The sequence below is a fragment of the Silene latifolia genome, chromosome 1 (genome assembly GCF_048544455.1).
Source record: "Silene latifolia isolate original U9 population chromosome 1, ASM4854445v1, whole genome shotgun sequence".
NCBI classification, from domain to species: Eukaryota; Viridiplantae; Streptophyta; class Magnoliopsida; order Caryophyllales; family Caryophyllaceae; genus Silene; species Silene latifolia.
In genome coordinates, this window is record NC_133526.1 from 118,595,081 (window position 1) to 118,616,209 (window position 21,129).

A 21,129-nucleotide genomic window follows, 5' to 3' on the forward strand; every position below is an offset into this window, starting at 1 on the left:
TAGGGATAACGATCTCACAGCTTCTCTCAACCCAAGACTAACACAAAGGTGGAATTGTGTTAAACCTTGCTCTGATAACCAAAATTGCAGTGTAAACCCTATGGGCAGGCAACAATGCTGCTGGACCTTGCAGGACACCTTAAAAATAACAAATGACTTTGAAAAAATCTAAAATTTTATGACAAATAAGATTTAATATTATTCTAGAACTGCTCCAATTTTCATGAATTTTGAAGGAATCTAAGTATTTTTAATGTTAATTGAAACAGCCTGAAGTCCTGAAATTGCAGACAGACTGATTCAACTGGTTGTGTGACTTGTTTGAGTGACCAAAGGATATAGCTAAGACCCTAAATTTCCACAGAAGACTCACATGAAATCTAAGATTATAACTTAACAAATTTCAGACTCAAATCCACAGCTGAACACAGGATTGAAGTTGAACTTTGCTCAACACAATTAAACTGAACCACAGATAGACACAGGTTCAACTTAATCATGCCAACTGACTTTGATCAATTAACCAGAGAGATCACAGGTTAATCACCAGGCCAGGTTTTCAAACTACAGTTTAAACACAAGTTTGAAAGAAATGAGAGAAGTCTCAAGGCTAATTTTCATTCAAAAACAATCTGCCTGAAACAGATGAGACACGGGTCCTTATATAGGCCTTGTCTTTGCATTACAGTTCAAAAACCTAGCATCCAATGGTCCAGAATTAATCTAAGATGAATACAAACAACATAAATTATCTTACAAGATGGTAAATAAAGTGAACAAGTGAAAACAAAAGCAAATGGGTAAAACAGACTGAAATAAAGCATGGTCGTAGGCTGTCACTGTCAGTTGTCCTCTTGTGCACAGTTTGCTGTTCATTTGGTGGCTAGCTGAAATCAAGGTTTCTTGTTGTTATCTATGGCAGGCTTTGTGGAAAAAGTTGCAGCAACTCTTTTCAAGGAGCCTCACAAATGCCTCACCAAATAAGGAAATGTTGCTTTATGCTTTAACTTCAACATGTGACTGCCTTGCTTTCCTTTTGCTGGAATTTCTGCTGAATTACATTGCATTTTAGGATGACTGGTAGGATGCTTAGGGAGCTAGCTTGGACTTTCAGTTGAGGCCTGCCCCAGCTGGCCATATAGACAGCTGATAACTGGACCTGGTGAATCTCTTGACTGGTTGAGTTGGGGGTGATTCAATGGGTGTTACTGGGACTTGGACTGTGGCCTGGTCAGGATTGGGAGCCCTTGATTCAGCTCCTGCTGCATCACTACTTGCCCGTAATCATTGTTATTTTCACCACTCCCGCCGTAATTATTGTTACTGTCACTATTGTCGCATTAATATTGATAATTTCACTACTCCTGCCGTAATTTATTGTTACTTTCACTATTGCTGCATTAATATTGATTATTTCACTACTCCCGTTATTTCTACTACTTTCACTAATCTCGCTGATAATATTGTTACTTTTACTATTCAAACTAGGTAGTATCCCGCACTTTGCGCGGTCTGTTTATATATTTTATTATTTTATTATAATTAAAAAACATTATAACAAATATATGACATTTAAGATTTATTGATAAATAAAAATAGATTAATCTTTCTAAATTTTTAATTTTTAGGTTTAATTTCAATTTATTTTCACATAAAATACATATAGTTTTAATTATAGACCACAACCACTTATGAATCATCAATATGTTATAAATGAGGTATACAATACTTATTTAGTTATAATATTATTTTTGTGTAATATTATTGTCCGAGTTTTCCATGATGGTTAATCTCCATGGTTGAAAAAAGCTCATTACTGGTAGACTGTTAATGGTCTAGTGTTTAACCTTTCTATAATTTTCACTTTTTATATTTAACTCTTATGGAAATTTTAAATCTCTAGTTTTCTTCTTATTATGATGTTAATTCTCCAATTTTAAACACTTTTTTTCTTAAAGTTGCAAATTTATAAATTTCAGTCTGAGTTTGCCATGATGGTCAATCTCCATATTTTTAACAAAAAGTTATACAAATTTCTATAATATCCACACATTTAACTTAGTTAACTCGTTTCACCTTTTCAATGTCATGAAAAATCGAATGAAGTTTATTGTGTAATCATGATTAATTCAAATGAATGAAGTTTCTTGTGGGAACTAAATGTACATTTTGTAACACCCCCATACTCCAAGTGCCTTACCAGGACCACTCAGGTATGAAGACATTACCATCTCGGTTACCCGAGGCAATGATAATCAAACAACAATAGAGAAACAACGTTTATTATAAATAGTTTAGTGAATAAATACAATCCTCAAAACCAAACCAAAGTACGATACATTATTCAAACTGACTGTCTAACTGAAATGTAAATGAACTAAAGGCTACAGCGGAAGACTCCTATCATCATGTCGTGGCATCCCAGCTATCCCAGTACTCATCTCAATACCTGCTCAATATCTGCTCACCATCCCCGAATGGATCACCGCAGGTTTACAAAACAACACCGGGTCGATACTAATCACACAATCAATATAGATAACAATAACAAGATAAACAGACAATTTGAATCACACACACACACACACCACCAACTAATTCCCATCATCTCAATCTTGACCGTCCACCGGACCACACCCGATGGGGGACCGCAGCCGTTCCCACCTAAGCCCCGCTCATCATACCGAGCGATAACCCTGTCCCATTAATGTGCACATCCCTTTCCGTGGCGGGTTCCACGAAGGGCGAAACTAGGGCGTGAAGCCACTCCCGCAAGTGACTCCACTCAGCCGAGAACGCATCTCGAGAACCATCAACAGCAATCACAACCACAAACACAATACAATCATCATATCAAACAACCAAATACAACACATCACCAATATCCCATTATGGGACTAATACTGAGTAGGAAATCCTACCTGGAAAGCACAACAGACAGACGGTATCAACAGCTGAGTCAAAAAGCCTCTTCTACGAATCCTCCTCCTATCATATAACACATAGAGGCTACACATCACATACTACACACAAAACCCCCAATCTCTAAATTAGGGTTTAACCAAACTTAACAAAACACTATAAAAATTATATTAAAAGCTTACCCTCGACGCAAGGAACTCAACGACACGAATAACGACAAGAACCGACCGTCTGAACTCCGGGAATTGCTAAGAATGCGATTAGGAAGATGAACTGGTTGCTTTCTCTCTTAAACAGGGTTTTAGGTTTTGTAAAAGTGATTTAAAACAATGACGACTATGTTTAAATACCTTAATCGCATAATTAACAAAACCCGAGAAAACTCCCCGTAAAACCGGACACTCGATCGAGTACCCAAGGTACTCGATCGAGTACCCTCCTACTCGATCGAGTACCCCACTACTCGATCGAGTACCCAACAGTCGAAAACTATTTTATTTCGCAACTTACCCTTACTCGACAGAGTAAGGGCTACTCGATAGAGTACCCCAAGACTTATAAATACGGAGTATTACAGTCTTCCCTCCTTAAAAGGAACTTCGTCCCCGAAGTTCAAACCACTACTAAACAAAGGTACTCCCATAAGCTTCCCAACTCGAAGGTCAAACAAAATTCCACGTAAAACATGATACTAACCCAACTCATCCCGACAAACATACCGACACAACATATAAAAGGGGTATAAAACTCGTAAAAACTGCTCGCGATCATCTCCTACCCCCCTAAAAGAAACAAGGTTACGTCCTCGTAACCATACATACCTGATCAAAGAGGAAAGGGTAACGCTCTTTCATAGCTTCCTCTGGCTCCCATGTAGCTTCCTCGGTCTCGTGGTTAGACCAAAGGATCTTAAGCAAAACTGTCTCACCACTCCTAGTCTTTCTAACCTTTCGGTCTAGAATCTGCTTAGGCACCTCAAGGTATGATACATGTAACGCTCTAAGCTCTCTGCCTCCAACACATGTGACAGGTCACTCACATATTTCCGCAGCTGCGATACATGAAACACATTATGCACTCTCTCTAACGCAGCTGGTAAAGCCAAACGATAAGCAACTTCCCCAACTCGCTCTAAGATCTCAGAAGGCCCTATAAACTTCTGACTTAACTTGCCTTTCTTCCCAAATCTCATAACTCCACGCATCGGAGACATTTTCAGAAGAACCTTGTCCCCAACTTGAAACTCTATGTCCCGACGATGTAGGTCTGCATAACTCTTTTGTCGATCTGGGCGCTCTCATCCGTTCCCCGATCATCTTAATCTGTTCCACCATCTCATGCACCATCTCTGGTCCTAAAACCATCTTTGCCTCAAGACTTTGTCGTCCCAACAGATTGGACTCCTACATCTCCTCCCATACAAAGCCTCAAACGGTGCCATACCAATACTGGAGTGATAGCTGTTGTTGTAAGAAAACTCTATCAAGTCCAACCTCTGCTCCCAGCTACCACCAAAATCCATCACACAAGCTCGCAACATATCCTCAAGAGTCTTGATTGTTCTCTCAGTCTGCCCGTCTGTCGCAGGATGGAATGCTGTACTCATCTTCAAAGTTGTTCCCAACGATTCCTGCAACTCCTTCCAAAACCTCGATATAAACCTCGCATCTCTGTCAGACACTATGTCCTTAGGGACTCCATGTAACTTAAGCACGTTCTTTCGATAGGCCATAGCCAATTGTGCCTTAGTCCATGTATCTTTCATTGGAACAAAGTGGGCTGACTTGGTCAGACGATCCACGATCACCCAAATCATGTTGTTACCTTGTTGACTCTTAGGCAAACCCACAATGAAATCCATGGAAATGGATTCCCACTTCCACTCAGGCACCTCTAAAGACTGAATCTTGCCCTGTGGTCTTCTCTGTTCCCCTTTAACTCTCGGCATGTCAAACAACGGACACAAACTCAAATTTGTCTCTTTCTTCATCCCAGGCCACCAAAACGTTTTCTTCAAATCCTTGTATAGCTTGTCTCCACCTGGATGAACTGAATATGGTGTGCAATGCGCCTCTGTCATGATCGTCTTTTTCAACTCCTCATCATTAGGAACACACCACCTACCATCAAACCTCAAACTACCATCTGTATGAATAGAAAACCGGGACACTGTCCCTTTCTCTACTCCAACTCTCCACTCAACTATCTTAGGATCCAAAGCCTGCTTATCCCGAATATCATCATAAAACTCCGGATGTCTTTGTCATATCACCCATGGCATCTCCTTTCTGCATCATATGTATCCCAAAGCTCGCTACCTCATCCCTCAGCCTCATCAAAGATAGAGCTGTACACAAGGAATGTACACTCTTCCTACTCAAAGCATCAACAACAACATTGGCCTTCCCTTCATGGTAGATGATTTCCATGTCGTAGTCGCCAATCAACTCCATCCACCTCCTCTGTCTCATGTTCAACTCCTTCTGCGTGAAGATGTACTTAAGACTCTTGTGATCAGAAAATACCTTAAAGATTGCTCCATAAAGGTAATGTCTCCAAATCTTGAGAGCAAACACCACTGCACCCAACTCCAGATCATGGGTAGGGTAGTTCTCCTCATAAGGCTTCAATTGTCTAGAAGCATAGGCAATCACTTTACCATTCTGCATCAACACACATCCCAACCCATTCTTCGAGGCATCTGTATAAACCTCGAAAATCTCGCTCCCTTCAGGCAATGCTAGGATAGGAGCTGTGGTCAAACGCTCCTTTAATGTCTGGAACGCCGTCTCACAACTCTCATCCCAACGAAACCTGTTCTCTTTCCTCATCAACGCTGTCATCGGTCTAGCTATCTTGGAGAAATCTTTCACGAACCGTCAAATCGTAGTATCCAGCTAAACCCAAGAAACTCCTAACCTCAAAGAACATTCTTCGGTGCTTCCCACTTGTCACACCTCAATCTTCGCCGGATCCACAGCTACCCCATCTTTAGAGATCACATGCCCCAGAAAAGCAACTTTCTCTAACCAGAACTCACACTTGGACAACTTAGCATACAACTCATGATCCCTCAAAGTCTGCAACACGATCCTCAAATGCTCCTCATGCTCCTCCTTAGTCTTAGAGTAGACTAAGATATCATCGATAAACACTACTACAAACTGGTCCAAGAACTGTTTGAAGATTCTATTCATCAAATCCATAAACACTGCCGGCGCATTAGACAACCCAAACGGCATCACCACACACTCATAATGGCCATACCTCGACGTGAAAGTCAGTCTTTGGTATGTCCACCTCTCTAATCTTCACCGATGGTACCCCGACCTCAAATCAATCTTAGAAAAGACTCACGCACCACTCAACCGATCAAACAGTCATCTATCCTTGGCAAAGGATACTTGTTCTTTATCGTCACACGGTTCGGCTCCACCGTAATCTATGCACAGCCTCAAGCTCCCATCTTTCTTCTTCACGAACAGAAATGGTGCTCCCCAAGGCGATACACTTGGTCTAATGTATCCCTTCTCTATCAAATCATCCAACTGCTTCCTAAGTTCCTCCATCTCCTTAGGACCCATACGGTACGGTGCCTTAGAGATTGGCCCCGTCCCTGGCTTCAACTCAACGGTGAAGTCTATCTCCCTCTTCGGTGGCAACCCCGGAATCTCCTCTGGAAAAACATCTGCAAACTCTCCCACCACTGGTATCTCATCAACTGTCGGAATCTCTATCCGGTCATCTCTCACATGGCATAGGATCAAAGGACATCCCTTCCTCGGATAAGACTTCAAGGTAATAAATTTGCAATCAACTTAACTTTGGGTTTGACTAGAAACCCACGGTAAGACACACTAACACCCTTTGGACCTCTTAAGGACACTTTCTTTTGATGACAGTCTATCTTAGCTTTATACTTTCCTAACCAATCCATCCCAACTATCATCTCAAAACCGTTAAAAGGAAACTCTAGCAAGTCTACAGGGAAATCAACTTGCTCAACTATCAAAGATACATCTCTAAACAATCTCCCGCACGATACAGACTCACCCGAAGGTATGAAAACTTGCTCACTAACAGACTCATATACTCTCAAACCCAACTGTTTAACATGACTCGAAGACACAAACGACTGAGAAGCCCCCGAATCAAACAAAACAAAGGTAGGAACACCATTAACAAGGAATGTACCGGTGATAACATGCGCATCTTCCTCACCGCTTTCTTCTCCATCATGAATAACTTGCCATGGTCTTCGCCCACCTCCCCGGACAAGATCTTGGTGATGCGGTCGGCTTAGCACCCGACCCTTGATTGTTATTGTTGTTCGTCGGTGTTTTCTCGATAAGAATTACCGCCGTTGCGGTTGCCTCCACTCTGGTAACTCGACTTCCCGGTTTGGCCATGATCCAGGCCCGGTCATTTGCTCGCGAAGCTCTGTGCGGTCTCGAAAGATCCCGGTGCACTCGTGCACTCATGTCTCTTGTGGCCTACACCACCACAACCAAAGCAGGTCACTCCCCAACTATTACTCACACTCCCCGGCCACGCCCAAAGGAAGCCCCAAGGACTAAACCCAGACCCAGAAGAAAATCCCTTAGACTGATTGTGGTTGCCTTTCTTGTGATTCGATTGGCCACCACCCTCGCTCTCAGACTTCCTCTTCTCACCACCAGACCTCTCCTGAGCCATCTCCACCAACCTCTCCGCTCTCCCAGCCCTCTCATAAGCTTTCTTAACATCAGTAAGGATCCCCACGGGTAACTTATCTATAATCGTGGTAGTCAACCCTCTTTCAAACCTCAATGCCAGGTTCTCCTCACTCAAACCCATATCCTCAGCATACCTGGACTTCTCATTGAACTGTCTGTAGTACTCGGCTACCGACATCTCAGCGGTCATCTTAAACTTATCAAACTCTTCCCTCAACTTACTCCTTACATGCTCCGGTTTAACTCCTTCCTCACAGCCCTACGAAACTCCTCCCAAGGTATATCAGGTAAGCCTTGGTTGGTGTATATCTCCTTAGCACTCACCTTCACCGAATCCCACCACTTGCCTCCGCTCCTCCCTCGGATAGAACGCACTGTGTCCACCTCATCTCATCGGGACAAGAACCAAATCTAAGATGTTCTCCATCTCTCTCGGCAACTATCAAGCGATTAGGCTCCCCAACTCCCTTGTACTCTTTCAGGTTAAACCTCGCAATGTAAAGGCTGATTTTTGAATGATCAACCTCCTTCTCCTTATCCTTATTCTTGTCCTCATTCACTTTCTTTAGGGTCTCAGTAAGAGCATCCTGGTGCTCTAACATCTTAACGATGTCATCCACGGTCATAAGCTCGGCTCTCGCATACAAAGCGTTTCTCTTGGGCGGCATCTTGAAACTATACATATATAAGAAAAGGGGTAGATATGAACATACGTACTAAACTTCAAAACACGAAGACGCGACCCCCAGAACCTACTCGATCGAGTTCCCAAACCCACTCGATCGAGTAACGGGCTTCTCGATCGAGTGCCCCACGTACTCGATCGAGTACCCAAACTTCAGACCCCAACAGACCTTCTGATCTCTTACCTACTCGATCGAGTATCTAGGCTACTCGATCGAGTGACCCCCTACTCGATCGAGTACCCCTAGTTACTCGATCGAGTGCCCCAAAACTCGATTCTGGACTCAAAATCGCAAAAAACCCACCCGATCGAGTCAGTCCCACTCGATCGAGGAACACTAATTCGTAAGAGCTACCCGCATGTTACGTCATATGCTAACATGTTAAACTTTATAAGTCACATATTATATCATAACAATCATGCTACACATCCTTTCTATATCTACGAGATCATTCCATCATGCTATTAATTGCCACGTTGTAAAACATTCAACATGTTATCATTTCATCAACAGTTTCTATATATCATCACTTTTCCTTCACCTTCTCAACTTCCAACTTCGAACATCCAACAATCAACACATTCCATCACATTTGTAAACAAGTTAACCAAACACACATACAACTCGACAAACACTTCCCCCATGTGGCCGGTTCAAAGTTGTAGGGTGACCCCTGCGACTTTAGGACGTCTCCCAAGCCTTTGCACTAGCTCCTACAACTTTTACCCCGGGTTCATTTTAATTGACTCCCTATGTTCATTAAGTTCATTGGTTACAGGTTTCAGGAACCTGGCTCAGATACCATTTGTAACACCCCCATACTCCAAGTGCCTTACCAGGACCACTCAGGTATGAAGACATTACCATCTCGGTTACCCGAGGCAATGATAATCAAACAACAATAGAGAAACAACGTTTATTATAAATAGTTTAGTGAATAAATACAATCCTCAAAACCAAACCAAAGTACGATACATTATTCAAACTGACTGTCTAACTGAAATGTAAATGAACTAAAGGCTACAGCGGAAGACTCTTATCATCATGTCGTGGCATCCCAGCTATCCCAAGACTCATCTCAATACCGCTCAATATCTCACTCACCATCCCCGAATGGATCACCGCAGTTTACAAAACAACACCGGGTCGTACTAATCACAAAATCAATATAGATAACAATAACAAGATAAACAGACAATTGAATGTCACACACACACACACCACCAACCAATTCCCATCATCTCAATATCGACCGTCCACTTTGGACCCCGCCGATGGGGGACCGCAGCCGTTCCCACCTAAGCCCCGCTCATCATACCGAGCGATAACCCCGTCCCATTAATGTGCACATCCCCTTCCGTGGCGGGTTCCACGAAGGGCGAAACTAGGGCGTGAAGCCACTCCCGCAAGTGACTCCACTCAGCCGAGAACGCATCTCGAGAACCATCAACAGCAATCACAACCACAAACACAATACAATCATCATATCAAACAACCAAATACAACACATCACCAATATCCCATTATGGGACTAATACGAGTAGGAAATCCTACCCGGAAAGCACAATGCATGACAGACGGTATCAACAACTGAGTCAAAAAGCCTCTTCTACGAATCCTCCTCCTATCATATAACACATAGAGGCTACACATCACATACTACACACAAAACCCCAATCTCTAAATTAGGGTTTAACCAAACTTAACAAAACACTATAAAAATTATATTAAAAGCTTACCCTCGACGCAAGGAACTCAACGACACGAATAACGACAAGAACCGACCGTCGAACTCCGGAATTGCTAAGAATGCGATTAGGAAGATGAACTGGTTGCTTTCTCTCTTAAACGGGGTTTTAGGTTTTGTAAAAGTGATTTAAAACAATGACGACTATGTTTAAATACCTTAATCGCATAATTAACAAAACCCGAGAAAACTCCCCGTAAAACCGGACACTCGATCGAGTACCCAAGGTACTCGATCGAGTACCCTCCTACTCGATCGAGTACCCCACTACTCGATCGAGTACCCAACAGTCGAAAAAACTATTTTATTTCGCAACTTACCCTTACTCGACAGAGTAAGGGCTACTCGATAGAGTACCCCAAGACTTATAAATACGGAGTATTACACATTTCTTTTAGAGAAAATTGTTGATTACAGCCTTTTATAAACCACTTTTTGAAAATTACAGCCTTATATAATTTTTTTTGAAAATTACATCCAAAATATTACTTTTCTTCTAAAATTGCACCAACTTGAGGTTTTTGGTGAATTTTGATGATGTTTTTATGATGTACCCTTTATTATTTGAGAGCCTACTTACCCAGATTTCTTCCCTCTCCTTAACACAAACCAATTAATCACCTCAAACATCATCAAAACATCATCAAAATTCACCGAAAACCTCAAGTTGGTGCAATTTTAGAAGAAAAGTAATATTTTGGATGTAATTTTCAAAAAAAATTATATAAGGCTGTAATTTTCAAAAAGTGGTTTATAAAAGGCTGTAATCAACAATTTTCTCTTTCTTTTACTCTCTTCATTATTCATGGCAACTCCTTTCTTGCTCCTGTTTACCCGTCTTTTTTGCATATAATGGGATTTGAGCTCATTTTTCATAAGAATCATCCTAAGATACGATGATAAATGATAGAACGTTTATAGCAAGATTACGCTGAATCAATGACAAAATGAATGTTTAGACCAAGCCTTCACAGACAATCAGAGGTATTCAAAATAAAGGTAATCAACGGTTTTCAACTTTCTCCCTTTACAGGCACAGCAGGACCCGCTAAACTCGAGTCTCTGTAACACCCCCATACTCCGAGTGCCTTACCAGGACCACTCAGGTATGAAGACATCACCATCTCGGTTGCCCGAGGTATGATAATCAAATAGACAAAACAGAAACAACATTTATTATAAGTAATTTAATGAATAAGTACAATCCGCGAAACCAAACTGAAAGTACAATACATTATTCCAAACTGTCTATTCTCAACTGAAAAGTAAATCAAACTAAACTACAGCGGAAGACTCTATCGTCATGTTGTGGCCATCCCAGCTATCCCCGTATCATCTCTATACCTGTTCAATATCTGCTCACCATCCCCGAATGGATCACCGCAGGTTTTACAAAACAACACCGGGGTCAGTACTAATCACACAATCGAAATAGATAACAACAATAAGACAAACAGACAGCTGAACTGTCACACACACACAAACACCACCAACTCCCATCATCTCCATACTGACTGTCCACTGGACCGACCACGCCATGGGGGACCGCAGCCGTTCCCACCTAAGCCCCGCTCATCGTACGAGCGATAACCCTGTCCATTAATGTGCACATCCCCTTTCGTGGCGGGTTCCACGAAGGGCGAAACTAGGGCGTGAGATCACTCCCGCAAGTGACCCCACTCAGCCGAGAACGCATCTCGAGAACCATCACAACACAACCACAATCACAATCACAATTACAATTACAATCATCATATCAATCAACTAACTACAGCACATCACCAATATCCCATTATGGGACTAATACTGAGTAGGAAATCCTACCCGGAAAGCACAACACGCAGACGGTATCTACAAATTGTCTCAAAACGCCTCTTCTACGAATTCTCCTCCTAACATATAACACATAAAGACTACCATTCAAATACTGCTCATAACAACCCCCAAATCCCAAATTAGGGTTTCATCAATCTTAACAAAACATTATATAAATTGTATTAAAAGCTTACCCTCGACGCAAGGAATCCAACGACGCAAACTACGATGCAAACCGACCGTCTGAACTCCGGGAATTGTCAAGAACGCGATTAGGAAGAAGACAAGTTGCTTTCTCTCTTAAACAGGTTTTAGGTTTTATAAAAAGTGATTTAGAACAAAGACGAATTGGTTTAAATACCTTAATCGCGTAATTAACAAAACCCGAGAAAACTCCCCCGTAAAACCGGACACTCGATCGAGTACCCAAGGTACTCGATCGAGTACCTACTCGATCGAGGGCCCCACTACTCGATCGAGTGCCCAACAGTCGAAACTATTTTATTCTCGCAACATACCCTTACTCGACAGAGTAAGGGCTACTCGATAGAGTACCCCCAAGACCATAAATACGGAGTATTACAGTCTTCCCTCCTTAAAAGGAACTTCGTCCCCGAAGTTCAAACCACTACCAAACAAAGGTACTCCCATAAGCTTCCCGACTCCAAGGTCAAAATAAACACAACGTAAAACATGCTACTAACCCAACTTATCCCGACAAACATACCGACACAACATATACAAGAGGGTGTAAAAACTCTTAAAAACTCTCGCGATCATCTCCTACCCCCCTAAAAGAAACAAGGTTACGTCCCCGTAACCATACATACCTGATCAAAAAGGAAAGGGTAACGCTCTTTCATGATATCCTCCGCCTCCCATGTAGCTTCCTCAGTCTCGTGGTTAGACCAAAGGATCTTAAGCATAACTGTCTCACCACTCCTAGTCTTTCTAACTTTTCGGTCTAGGATCTGTTTAGGCATCTCTAGGTACGATAAAGACTCATCCAGCTCTAAGCTCTCTGCCTCCAACACATGCGACGGGTCACTCACATACTTCCGCAGCTGCGATACATGAAACACATTATGCACTCTCTCCAACGCAGCCGGTAAAGCCAAACGATAAGCCACTTCCCCAACTCGCTCTAAGATCTCATAAGGCCCTATAAACTTCTGACTTAGCTTGCCTTTCTTCCCAAATCTCATGACTCCACGCATAGGAGACACTTTCAGAAGAACCTTGTCCCCAACCTGAAACTCTATGTCCCGACGATGTAGATCTGCATAACTCTTTTGTCGATCCTGGGCTGCTCTCATCCGTTCCCTGATCATCTTAATCTGTTCCACCATCTCATGTACCATCTCTGGTCCTAAAACCACTGCCTCAGCACTATCGTCCCAACAGATTGGACTACTACATCTCCTCCCATACAAAGCCTCAAACGGTGCCATACCAATACTGGTGTGATAGCTGTTGTTGTAAGAAAACTCTATTAAGTCCAACCTCTGCTCCCAGCTACCACCAAAATCCATCACACAAGCTCGCAACATATCCTCAAGAGTCTTGATTGTTCTCTCGTCATCGCCCATCTCCGCGGGATGAAATGCTTGTACTCATCTTCAAAGCCGTTCCCAACGATTCCTGCAACTCCTTCCAAAACCTTGATATAAACCTCGCATCTCTGTCAGACACTATGTCCTTAGGGACTCCATGTAACTTAAGCACGTTCTTTCGATAGGCCATAGCCAGTTGTGCCTTAGTCCATGTGTCTTTCATTGGAACGAAGTGAGCTGACTTGGTCAGTCGATCCACTATCACCCAAATCATATTGTTACCTTGTTGACTCTTAGGTAAACCCACAATGAAATCCATGGAAATGGATTCCCACTTCCACTCCGGCACCTCCAAAGACTGAACCTTACCTTGTGGTCTTCTCTGTTCCCCTTTAACTCTCTGGCATGTCAAACAACGGGACACAAACTCAGCTGTCTCTTTCTTCATCCCAGGCCACCAGAACGTTTTCTTCAAATCCTTGTAAAGCTTGTCTCCACCCGGATGAACTGAATATGGTGTGCAATGCGCTTCTGTCATGATTGTCTTTTTCATCTCCTCGTCATTAGGAACACACCACCTACCATCAAACCTCAAGCTACCATGTGTATGAATGGAAAACCGGGACACTGTCCCTTTCTCTACTCCAGCTCTCCACTCCACTATCTTAGGATCCAAAGCCTGTTTACCTCGAATATCATCATAAAACTCCATGTGTACTGTCATATCACCCATAGCATCCCCTTTCTGCATCATATGAATCCCAAAGCTCGCTACCTCATCCCTCAGCCTCATCAAAGATAGAGCTGTACACAAGGAATGTACACTCTTTCTACTCAAAGCATCAAGAACAACGTTGGCCTTTCCTTCATGGTAGATGATTTCCATGTCGTAATCACCAATCAGCTCCATCCACCTCCTCTGTCTCATGTTCAACTCCTTCGCGTGTAGATGTACTTGAGACTCTTGTGATCCAAAAATACCTTAAAGATTGCTCCATAAAGGTAGTGCCTCCAAATCTTGAGAGCAAACACCACTGCACCCAACTCCAGGTCATGAGTAGGGTAGTTCTCCTCATATGGCTTCAATCGCCTAGAAGTATAGGCAATTACTTTACCATTCTGCATCAACACACATCCCAACCCATTCTTCGAGGCATCTCAGTATAGACCTCGAAATTCTCGCTCCCTTCGTGTAATGCCAAGACAGGAGCCGTGGTCAAACGCTCCTTTAAGGTTTGGAACGCCTTCTCACAACTCTCATCCCAACGAAAACTGTTCTCTTTCCTCATCAACGCTGTCATCGGTCTAGCTATCTTGGAGAAATCCATCACAAACCGCCGCAGTATCCAAATAAACCCAAGAAACTCCTTACCTCAAAGAACATTCTTCTGCTTCCCACTTTGTCACCGCCTCAATCTTCGCCGGATCCACAGCTACCCCATCTTTAGAGATTACATGCCCCGGAAAAGCAACTTTCTCCAACCAAAACTCACACTTAGACAACAGCATACAACTCATGATCTCTCAACGTCGTAACACGATCCTCGGATGCTCCTCATGCTCCTCCTTAGTCTTAGAGTAGACTAGGATGTCATCTATAAACACTACTACGAACGATCCAAGAACTGTCTCAAGATCCTATTCATCAAATCCATAAACACCGCCGCGCATTGGACAACCCAAATGGCATCACCACATACTCATAATGGCCATACCTCGATGTGAAAGCTGTCTTCGGTATGTCCACATCTCTAATCTTCACCTGGTGGTATCCCGACCTCAAATCGATCTTAGAAAAGACCGTTGCACCACTCAACTGATCAAACAAGTCATCTATCCTTGGCAAAGGATACTTGTTCTTTATCGTCACACGGTTCGACTCCGGTAATCTATGCATAACCTCAAAGTTCCATCCTTCTTCTTCACGAAAAGAACTGGTGCTCCCCAAGGCGATACACTTGGTCTAATGTATCCCTTCTCTATCAAATCATCCAACTGCTTCCTAAGCTCCTCCATCTCCTTAGGACCCATACGGTACGGTGCCTTAGAGATTGGCCCCGTCCCCGGCTTCAACTCAACGGTGAAATCTATCTCCCTCTCTTCGGTGGCAATCCCGGAATCTCCTCCGGAAAGACATCTCGCATACTCTCCCACCACTGGTATCTCCTCTCTTTCGCCGGGCTCTCTATCCGGTCATCTCTCACATGGCACAAAATCGGAGGACATCCCTTCCTCGAATACGACTTCAAAGTGACAATGAATCAACTTAACTTTGGGTTTGACTAGAAACCCACGATAAGACACACTTACGCCCTTAGGACCTCTAAGGGACACTCTCTTTTGATGACAACACTATCTTAGCCTTATACTTTCCTAACCAATCCATCCCAACTATCATCTCAAAACCATTAAAAGGAAACTCTAGCAAGTCTACAGGGAAATCGACTTGCCCAACTATCAAAGATACATCTCTAAACAACCTCCCACACGATACGGACTCACCCGAAGGTATGAAAACTTGCTCCCTAACGGACTCATATACTCTCAAACCCAACTGTTTTACATGACTCGAAGACACAAACGATTGAGAAGCCCCGAATCAAACAAAACAAACGTAGGAATACCATTAACAAGGAATGTACCGGTGATAACGTGCGCATCCTCCTCAAATTTGCCTTCTTGTCCATCATGAACAACTTGCCATCGGTCTTCCGCCCACCTCCCTGGACAAGATTAGGCGATGCGGTCGGCTTAGCACCCGACCCTTGATTGTTGTTGTTGTTCATCGGTGTCTTCGATAAGAATTACCGCCGTTGCGGTTGCCTCCACTCGATAGCTCGACCTCCCGGTTTGGCCATGATCCAGTGGTCTGTTGCTCGCAAAGCTCAGTGCGGTCTCTCGAAAAGATCCCGGTGCGCTCGTGCACTCATGTCTCTTGTGGCCTACGCCACCACAACCAAAGCAGGTCACTCCCCAACTGTTGCTCACACTCCCACGACCTCGCCCAAAGGAAGTTCCAAAGACTAAACCCGGAACTGAAGAAAATCCCTTAGATTGATTGTGGTTGCCTTTCTTGAAATTAGATTGGCCACCACCCTCGCTCTCCGACTTCCTCTTCTCTCCACCCGACCTCTCCCGAGCCATCTCCACTAGCCTCTCGGCTCTCCCGGCCCCTCTCATATGCTTCCTTCACATCAGTAAGGACTCCCACGGGTAACTTATCCATAATCTTCGTGGTTAGCCCTCTCTCAAACCTCAAAGCCGATTCTCCTCACTCAAACCCATGTCCTCGGATATCTGGATTTCTCATTGAACTCGCCTGTAGTACTCGACCCACGGACATCTCACCATCTCATCTTAAACTTGTCGAACTTCTCCCTCAACTTACTCCTCACATGCTCGTACGAACTCCTTCCTCACAAATTTCTACGAAACTCCTCCCAAGGTATAGCAGGTAACCCCTGGTTGGTATATATCTCCTTGGCACTCACTTTCACCGAATCCCACCATTTGCCACCGCCTCCCTCGGATAGAATGCAGCCTGATCCACCCTCATCTCATCGGGACAAATAACTAAATCCAGTATGTTCTCCATCTCCCTCAACCAACTATCAAGGTGGTTAGGCTCCTCAACTCCCTTGTACTCCTTCGGGTTAAACCTCGCGATATAGAGGCTGACTTTAGCATGGTCAACCTCCTTCTCCTTACTCTTATCCTTGTCCTCATTCACTCTCTTCGGGGTCTCGATGGGGCGTCTGGTGCTCTAACATCTTGACGATGTCATCCGTAGTCATAACCTCAGCTCTCGCGTACAAAGCGTTTCTCTTGGGCGGCATCTTGAAGCTATATAAGAAAGGGATAAACATAAACACGCGTACTAAACCTCAAAACACGAAAACGCGCTGCATAGGGCCCACTCGATCGAGTATCCAAACCCACTCGATCGAGTAACGGGCTACTCGATCGAGTGCCCCCATGTACTCGATCGAGCACCCAAACTCCAGAACCAAACAGACCTTCTGATCTCTAACCCACTCGATCGAGTATCTAGGCTACTCGATCGAGTGACCCCCTACTCGATCGAGTACCCCTAGTTACTCGATCGAGTGCCCCAAAACTCGATTCTGGACTCAAAATCGCCAAAAATCTACCCGATCGAGTCAGCCTCACTCGATCAAGTACCCCCAATACGTAAGCGATACCCGCATAATACGTCACATACTAACATGCTAAATTTATAAATCATATTATATCATCATAAACATGTTACGCATCCTTCTACTAACTAAGAAATCATTTCATTACGCTATTAAAAGCCACATCGTAAATCATTCAACTTGTTATCACTCATTAACATGTTCAACATATAATCATTCTCTTTCACATGCTCAACCTCCTACTTCAACACCAAACAATCAACACACTTCATCACTTTGTTGCACAAGTTAAACAATCACACAGACGACTCAACAAACACGTCCCCATGTGACCGGTTCAAAGTTGTAGGGCGACCCCTTGCGACTTTAGGACGTCTCCCAAGCCTTTGCACTAGCTCCTACAACATTTACCCCGGGTTCATTTTAATTGACTCCCTATGTTCATTAAGTTCATTGGTTACAGGTTTCAGGATCGTCGCTCTGATACCATTTGTAACACCCCCATACTCCGAGTGCCTTACCAGGACCACTCAGGTATGAAGACATCACCATCTCGGTTGCCCGAGGTATGATAATCAAATAGACAAAACAGAAACAACATTTATTATAAGTAATTTAATGAATAAGTACAATCCGCGAAACCAAATCAAAGAAAGTACAATACATTATTCCAAACTCGTCTATTCTCAATCGAAAAGTAAATCAAACTAAACTACAAGCGGAAGACTCTATCGTCATGTTGTGGCCATCCCATTTATCCCCGTATCATCTCTATACTGTTCAATATCTGCTCACCATCCCCGAATGGATCACCGCAGTTTTACAAAACAACACCGGGTCGATTACTAATCACACAATCAAAATAGATAACAACAATAAGACAAACAGACAACTGAACTGTCACACACACACACAAACACCACCAACTCCCATCATCTCCATATCGACCGTCCACTTTGGACCCACCACCCGCCAGATGGGGGACCGCAGCCGTTCCCACCTAAGCCCCGCTCATCGTACGAGCGATAACCCTGTCCATTAATGTGCACATCCCCTTTCGTGGCGGGTTCCACGAAGGGCGAAACTAGGGCGTGAGATCACTCCCGCAAGTGACCCCACTCAGCCGAGAATGCATCTCGAGAACCATCACAACACAACCACAATCACAATCACAATTACAATTACAATCATCATATCAATCAACTAACTACAGCACATCACCAATATCCCATTATGGGACTAATACTGAGTAGGAAATCCTACCTGGAAAGCACAACACGCAGACGGTATCTACAGCTGTCTCAAAACGCCTCTTCTACGAATTCTCCTCCTAACATATAACACATAAAGACTACCATTCAAATACTGCTCATAACAACCCCCAAATCCCAAATTAGGGTTTCATCAATCTTAACAAAACATTATATAAATTGTATTAAAAGCTTACCCTCGACGCAAGGAATCCAACGACGCAAACTACGATGCAAACCGACCGTCTGAACTCCGGGAATTGTCAAGAACGCGATTAGGAAGAAGACAAGTTGCTTTCTCTCTTAAACAGGTTTTAGGTTTTGTAAAAAGTGATTTAGAACAAAGACGAATTGGTTTAAATACCTTAATCGCGTAATTAACAAAACCCGAGAAAACTCCCCCGTAAAACCGGACACTCGATCGAGTACCCAAGGTACTCGATCGAGTACCTACTCGATCGAGTGCCCCACTACTCGATCGAGTGCCCAACAGGTCAGAAACTATTTTATTCTGCAACATACCCTTACTCGACAGAGTTAGGGCTACTCGATAGAGTACCCCCAAGACCATAAATACGGAGTATTACAGTCTCGGCCGGTCCTACTCGGGTTGTTGGGAGAGACATATTCATCTCGAGAACTGGGTAATTGACTTGTTACCATTACCCGTTTCTCCGTGTAGAAATTTTGTCACCAAAACTCAAATCTTGGCCTCATCATTGTGCTAGATGTATAAACTATCGCAACTTTGACGTTGATTTCCACTTGCGTTAACAGCAAACCCGATCCCTTCTTAGCTAACAATATTTATCGTTGTGCTCCTGAAGTAGGAGTACAGTATCGATTGTTTTTTGTTATGCATTTCTAGAAGTGGCTAAATAAAGTTAACAATGATGAGTAGATGAAGCACTAACGAAGTGACATTATAATTAAATAACTGATTTTAGTTTGACATTTATGCAAATCTATCAAAAAAAATGAAGAAGAGGTTAATAGGGAGTAAGGCCCTGTTCTTTCTAGCTTATTTTCAGCTCATTTCAGTTTAGCTCAGCTCTATTCGATTCGATTCAAAATATCGATTCGATTCAGTCCAGCTCTATTTATTCGATTCAGCTCACTCTATTGATTCGATTGGCATCACTCCTCCATTCAAATATTCATTCAAAACCGGCTCCTCCATTCGATTCGATTATTTCAAATTGACCCACTTGATTCGGCTCCACTAAATTCAGCCAATTTCAATTTTGCGAATCTTAAACTTAAGAGTTTTTATTAATATTATTAATATTATATATTTATTATTATTATTATTATTATTATTATTATTATTATTATTATTATTGTTATTATTATTGTTGTTATTATTATTATTATTATTAATTTATTATTAATTAATCATCCTCATTATTGTTATTATTATGAATATTATAGTTATTAAAATCAATAATATTCATATTAATATAATTAATACTATTACTATTATTATTATTATTAATATGAATAGGAATATTAATTAATAATAATATTATTAATAACATTTTTAATTTTAATATTACTATTATTAATAGTTTAATACCTAATTATTTTTTCATATACAAACTTACTCTTTCACATACACTCTTTCATAACGTTCTATTTTGTACCCTTTTCACCTATAACTGGACCAAGTGAAATCTTAAATCAATAATTTTTCCTAAAACTTAATTTAATTGCTCAAATGACTTAAAACTTACAAGATTGATTCTAACTTATCAAATTATAAATTAATTTACTTGTTATCAATTATTAATATTATTTGTTGAGTTTTAATTAATCAACCAAATTTTATTTATTTGCTAAAGATGAAATTAGGGCATGTCGATTATTCTTATTTATCTAATTAATTAAATTAGGATTGTTGGTGCTTCGTGGTGCCTACCTAATAAATCAAATTTTGATGATAAACGACTAGACTTTGAACATCAATCTAGCAAATCGGTGCTCCATTATTTCACCTAATTAGATTGATGGTGAACCGTGGTTCATGGTGGCTACCTAGTTAATCACTCAAATTAGTATAATAATAATAATATTATTATTATTATTATTAATGTTCTTCTTCTTATTGTTCAAATAATAATAATAATAATAATAATAATAATAATAATAATAATAATAATAATAATAATAATAATAATAATAATAATAATAATAATAATAATAATAATAATAATAATAATAATAATAATAATAATAATAATAATAATAATAATAATAACAATAATATTATTATTAATAGTAATAT